Source organism: Chaetura pelagica, unplaced genomic scaffold (genome assembly GCF_000747805.2).
Source record: "Chaetura pelagica isolate M959 unplaced genomic scaffold, ChaPel_1.0 scaffold207, whole genome shotgun sequence".
Taxonomy (NCBI): Eukaryota; Metazoa; Chordata; class Aves; order Apodiformes; family Apodidae; genus Chaetura; species Chaetura pelagica.
Window position 1 is genome coordinate 3,527,574 of NW_009953929.1, and position 7,156 is coordinate 3,534,729.

Here is a 7,156-nt window from a genome sequence, read left to right on the forward strand (position 1 = left end):
AATTCTGGAATGATGCTGCATTACCAGTCTTCTGCAGTGCCTCAGCACCACACTCCAGGGAACAGGGTAATTGTGCATGGAGCTGGCAGGGAGTCAGTAGCTTTGTTAGCTCCTGATCAGCATTATCCATTCTAAATAAAGTTCAGCAATACACAGACAAATGTAGGTGACTCCACATGATCCTCATCAGTAATCTGGAGTTTTCTTCCATGTGGAGTATGCCAACACCCCCATAGTAAAGATAATGGAAAGTGACTACTAGCAGAAGAAAAACTTTGTCCAAAGATGTCCCACACACATTTCAGCCCTTCTGTAAACACCTTCCTTCACCCAAAACACATACATGTGAAGGAGCTTAAGCAAACGAAACAGTAGAAGAAAGCAGGCTCTTTGCACTGTCACAGGTGTACAAATAAAAACCCACAATAAAAAAAAAAAAAATGTGTTTGGTGTGCTTATTACTGTAGAGGCAAAATGCTTCATTATAATGAGAATAGTTTTAATCAGTACTGAACATTCCAGCAGTTTACATTCTACATCAGGGAACATTTCCAGGGACACAGAATCACTCTGCTGAAATTAAAACAAACTAGATAAACAATTCACTAGACCAACAACCTGTGAAAAGGTAAAGAGGAAAAAAAGTAAAAATAAATGTGAGACCAAATTCAGAACTTGCCACAACTAAATACAGGACCAAAATCCACCAGATCGCTAGATCATATACTAAAAAACTTCTAGAATAAATCTGAAATGGACTATAATGAAAGTAAACTAGTATCAGCAGGGGGGAAACTACAGCACTTAACAGCTCTGAGGAACACGTCCATGAGCTCCAAAAGGTCAGTATATTGTTAGATTGTACAAGCAAGTTTGTATTATATTTGAAATTAAAATTGCCAAGCTCATTTTGTGGTCTGAAGATCATTTTTCTCATAATATCAGGAGATTTGCAGAGTGAAGTGTCAACATATTTTTTTGCAACATTATAGAGATACTAAATCTTTTGCTGTTGAAGAAAATTTTGAGAAAGTTTCTATGGACAGATTATAAACCAATCCTTGCAATACCGATTTTCCAAGCCTTTACACCAAAGAGGCAATGTTAACAGACCAGGCAAGAGGCAAGGAAGAAAAAGCAAGGCAGGGGACAGGATTTTTTCCTACATCTATTAATTATTTGTAACCATAACTATTTTATATTAACTGACCAATAACCTGACCTTGCAGATATTGACCACTATTGCAGACTATTGATCTAATCCATAATCAGCTGAAAGCAATGGAAACAGTCTTCAATTATTAATTCAGATATACTTGCAAAATAGCCTCAATTCTTTCTTCTCTCTATCATCTCAAGTCATAACAAATCTTCTGTCTTCCCACAGAATCAGACATAGAATTCACTTTACATCAACATAAAAATGAAAGCATAAAAGACAAGGGTAGGACAAACTGGTCTTGCCACATCTATAGAGCACAGCACAAAAACTGACTCAAGTTTTCAGACCAAAGCCTCTGAGCTGCACTGCTGAAATCAAGTCACTTCAGAGTACCTCAACAACCAGTACCTCAACTGACTGTTATTGAGAAATAAGCTTCTTTAAGAATGTTAGCAGCACAACTACCCATTATAAAAAAATTAAACCACAGTTGGGTCACCATTTTTAATGTATTTATATATACACATAAATGATGAGAGTCTTGTACAATTATTAAGCTCAAATATATCACAGATAATTACTTTAAATGTTGCTAGGAAAAAGTCATGTTACACATTTTCAACAATAGATTATTCAAAATCTACTCTGCAAATAATACAAAAATTGAATCTCAGATTTTACTTACACTACCAAGGTGCACCGAGTTATCTCAAATATAGAAAGTGAAGGAAGTTGATACATGGTCTATTTAGTTAAATTGGGGCAAGGAACCAAACATAGAAACTAGTAAGAGATATGCAGTACTTTTGTCATCTAACTTTCCACAAAGCATTTTTACTCTAACATTAAAATACTAAACACAAATTTTGTTCCCAATGATGTGTCTGTGCTTCATAGGATTTGCAGGTACAATTCCCGCACTCCTGTATGTCATCCTCCCCAGCTACCTGGTGATAGGAGCATTCTACTTGCTCCAGAAATACTTTTCCAAAAGAACACAAAAACAATGTAACAATTACCAAGCTGCAACTGCATTTTGAAAAACTCATTGAAGGGCTTAGTCCCTCAGAAACTCAATATGAGCAATAAAACCAAAAATTACTGGCAGAGAAGAATTATAAAGACTGAAACCCAGCATATTTCACAGAAGGAATGTTAGAGAGAAAACTTCTTGTCTAGAGGAAAAATTTCATTTGATCTGGCATAAGAATAAATACAATCCACTCATTTCCAGGTTGATCTACATGACTATGCACTATGACCTTACCAAAAAGGTATGCAATTTCTGTATTAGTTATTGTCCAAAGTGGAAATAAGTCCTTAAAAAGATAAATATCTAAAAACCTTTCTGCAACAACAGCATTGCTTAAAATTGGACTGGGGTAGGAACTTAGTCAAAGGTAGTGAAATCTACTAAGTTTTACAAGTGTTTAGCATGTTTTAGTAAAATATTAAAAACTGAAAAGTTGGAAAATATTTCTAAGAGTGCTAAGTCACTACTGTAATTGCTACAACTAAGTAATAATATTCTACCTATTAAAACTCAATTCATCTAATAGGAGTAAATGAAAACAAACTGGATCACTGCAGATAGTTTTCTAGCATTCACTATGGAAATGAGAGTGAGAAAGACACCTATGGAACACTATGCAACATCATTAATGCATTTATTTGGAGCTGGAATACAGACAGGACCTGAAGAAAAGGCCAACAGTCAAATCCTCAGAGATACTTCATGTGAATTCACCCAGCGGAGACAGAAAATCCAAACCAACTATCCTTTTACTTATACCTAAACAACTGTCAGTTCTGAAATGAAAATCCCACAATGCCATTGAAATGCAATTCAAGTGAGAAAAGAAGCTATCAGGCTTTTTCAGCATAGAATCAGACATAGAATCATAGAATCATGGAAGGAAGGGACCTCGAAAGATCATCTAGTCCAACCCCCCTGCCAGAGCAGGGTCACCTAGAGCACATCACACAGGAACGCATCCAGGCATATATACCATGCAGAAGTCAACTAAGGTGCTATGCTTGTGTTTGCCTGTATGTCAGTTACACAATAAAGTTTGCTAGCACAGCGGCCATTCCAGACTATCCTTAAATGATTAGCTAAAATAAACATAATACATGGTTAAATCACTCACATACTAATATGTAATGGTAACAGAAAATTATCCATATTCCTAAATCAAGTACAGTGAGGTTTTGGCCCATACTCCAGTTTGCTACATGCTACTGCTAGCAGGACTTGATAATCAGAAGGCATACCTGACAGGCTGTTCTTAAACAAGCCTTTGTGAAAAGGCAGAATCACTGTAACTATTAATCCATCCTTTCCCAGTCATATGCAGAGAGAGTTAAAATTTGGCACTGCAAGGGAAGCTGTTTAATTGGGGAGAAAGGTGTTTTGGAAGCAAGTAGCACGTCTGACCTTGCTCCTGCATTCATTTGCCTTAGAGAATTTCTTTCCATGTCAAGAGCACCAAGAAACCCAAAATCAGTCAAATAACTAGTTCTAAACTTAAATTTATTATTTTTATAGACTAGGAAATTACTATGGGTTTAATTGACCTTTAAGAGATGTCATAGTTGAGTCTCAAGCAGCCTTTTAAAGAAAATGCTCCACGTTTTTATCATGCTCTATGCACACCAGATCCTCCAGCACCCTCAGAAAGACTATAAAAAAAATCAGCATCAGCCTAGTAGCTTTCCATTACTGTTAAGAGGCAACAGTTAGACAAATTTTAACATTAGAATCCTATTATAGTTATGTAAATTTGTCCTTCCTTCAACTAAATATATTAATTTCCCAGGGGACTCAACACCATTTTCTTCAGTTGTCACACATGCCATCATCAGACAGTATGCTGTAGCCTTAAAATTAGTCAAGTATCTGTTCTTACAGACTCTGTCTATGTCAGTAAATCTCATATAAAGTAACTCACTGCAATTCAAAGGCATACTCCACTGAGAAAGCTTCTCAGATTCCTACACACAAGAACACAACCGTGGTGTTCCATAGTGATAATAAATGCCAGAAAAAAACGCTCTTGCAATCACATAGCAGAGTCAGGACTCAACCCAAAAGGCACTTAGCTCATAAACTGTTAGACTTTCACATGGTCATTTTTACCTCCTTCTGTTTAATAATGTTCAGTTATATTTGCTGGAAATTAGATTACAATAGAGGTACATGTATATAAACAATCGCAAGTATTCACAGACAGCTTACTGTATGAAACCTAAACCATATACTTCAGTTTGCCATTACTGAGATTCATTAATTTTATTTTTATGAAAGGTATTTAACAATTTGCATGACTTCTTTAGCAGATAAACCATGCATCTGTTAAAACCTTTAAAATAAAAATACAAATAAAATGTGCGTTAATTTTTGCCGATAAGGGCTAAATAAGAAACATAAGAGCTGTCACATAATTCATGGTGATGGTTACTGTCCTTGTTAACAAATACCATTACCCAAAACTTCAAATAGAGATCATAGTTACTTATCAGGTCTGGAAAATTACATACAATTGCTCATATATTTTCCTTGGCCACATTACTTGATGAATAGCTGATGCCCAGAAGAATTTAATTGTCTTGTTCCCGTGATTTAATTTTTTTTAAGCATTGTCCTTGTCACATGATTATCTTTTATTCAGATTCTACTTGTATATCTCTAAACAAGTGCTATTCTCCTAGGTTATTCAACTCTTTCCCCATCTCTTGATCACTTCTGCTGCCCTTTCTCCAGGTCCTATCTATTTCTGCCCTCTCTATCTTGCAAGTAAAGTTACCTGAACTTGATTTCAGGGGATTAAGTACTATTCATTCATAGAGGGGAACAGCATTCTAAAACCACTTCTGTTCTCTTGCGACATTATCTGCATATTTTAAATTATATGGATTATTATGAGGACTATTCAACAGGCCACCACCAGAACATATGAATTTTCCTCCCAAATAATAAGTTTATTTAGAATATGCATGGTTAGCTGAAATTATTCCGTCTTTCATGCATTTGTCAACAAGCTTTATCTTCATTAAGTTCAGTACAAAGGATCACATAAGGGCAACCTAGACTGAAAATGAGTCGTCTTGTAAATAAAAGAAACCGTATCTTGTTACTGTCTTTACAGCTACTGTTCCTGAAGATACCCAGAAGTCTTCTCAAACTGACAATATGGTTGCTGTCCTAAGTTATACATGACGTAGAAAGTTCCCAAAATCATTAACATTCAGCAACCTTATCACAGTATAACAACCCTACTTTCACAGTGAAATTGAATCCTGATCTTACCTTATTCAAGAGCACCTTGGTCACAAACACCTTTTCAAAAGAAGTCTTTGAAATACTAATCATTTATCTATTGCCCCTGATTCTAGTGGGAAAAAGCGTTACAAAACTAAATTAATCTTTAGACTGCTAGCCTGAATGTTTAGCAGACAAGTAGTCTAAATGTTTGGGGTTTTGTCATAAAATACATTAAATAACTAAATACACCACTGACACATAATTCAGAATCTGTCATTTCAATATGATGCTTCCTTATAAAGTGCTTTTCACTCAACGTTTTTAAAGCCCTCATACATACTCACTAATGAACCTTTTGAACACCCAGAATGATCTGCATTTATAGAGGAGAAATATGAATAAGAAGGTGGCAAGTTTTGCCCAGCATGATTCAGCAAGGCAGGGAAAATTCCAAGCACCAAACCCTGATATTTCCATTCCTAGTCAAGATATATCAGACTTTCTCCCCAGAGTTTACAGCTATTTTTTCAGATTTACAGCAGAATATAATACTAAATAACATGCATGATTGTTACACTTACAACAGCCTGTATAATTGTAAAACAAACCAAGGCAAACTTGAAAAATAACACAGGGCAGTGATACATATTGTGGAACTCAAACAGGTTACATAGGTGGCATATGAATCAGCTTTTGAATACAAAAGTGCTCCTTGGTGAAAGATTACACTCTCACAATAGAATTGAAGAGGGTTTTTATCAAGCATACATTACTTTATATCTTGATGTGCATCTCCATTGTCACAAAACTGTTAGAAAATAGCTATAACTGTACTGCTATTTAAGATCTTTTTCCTAATAATACAAGAATAATTTATGTTTTTATAGCTCAGATTGCAGAGTGACAAGTTTCTCTGCAGAGGACATTTATTTCAGTGTTTACATTATTCCTGTGAAATATAAATTGACCGATACAGAAACAAAAAACTGAATAAAACTATTTTTTGCTTGAAAGACAGAGAACTGATTAAAGACCCTTAACAAATTATGCTCTACAATGTCAAATGCACATACCTTCCAGTTTTGACCTAATGCTGCCACAAATTTATTTTAATTACATTAACCCTACTCTTGCCAAACATAGTGCTTTCCACTGACATGGATGTACTTTGACTATGGATGCTTCCATTTTTGGACCACCATACAACAATCAGAGACCTCTAGGTAGGTAGGTTACTGAGCTCAGTTCAACCAAAACATTAAGAAATAATAATGATATATATATCTATTTAATTGAAGTCCTCCTGATAAAGCAGTTATCAAAAGAATAGGTAACATCTCAGCATACATAAAACAAGGCATTTGGCATTGTACAAAACAGACTATATTTAGATTAGCCAGCAACCAACAGGAATATTGTTATTAGCTCAATCTATGCAACTCAGACAGGACACTGCAGAAAAGAAAAATAATGTTCTCTACATGCACAGGAAGGGAAGAGTAGAATAACTCACTTTGAAATGGAAAAAATGCAACAGCAAAATTCAATTAAGTTGAAAGACAGAAAATAAAAAATAATACATGTTTGTTCTCTATGCAATTAATCTGTGAGATTAACTGGAACACAAATGTATCACATCCAAAAACAGTTACTAGGAATAAATGAGGGACTTATTATTTAACAAGAATAGACTGAGCTATAAAAGCAAGTGTTGGGGGGAAAAAAAAACA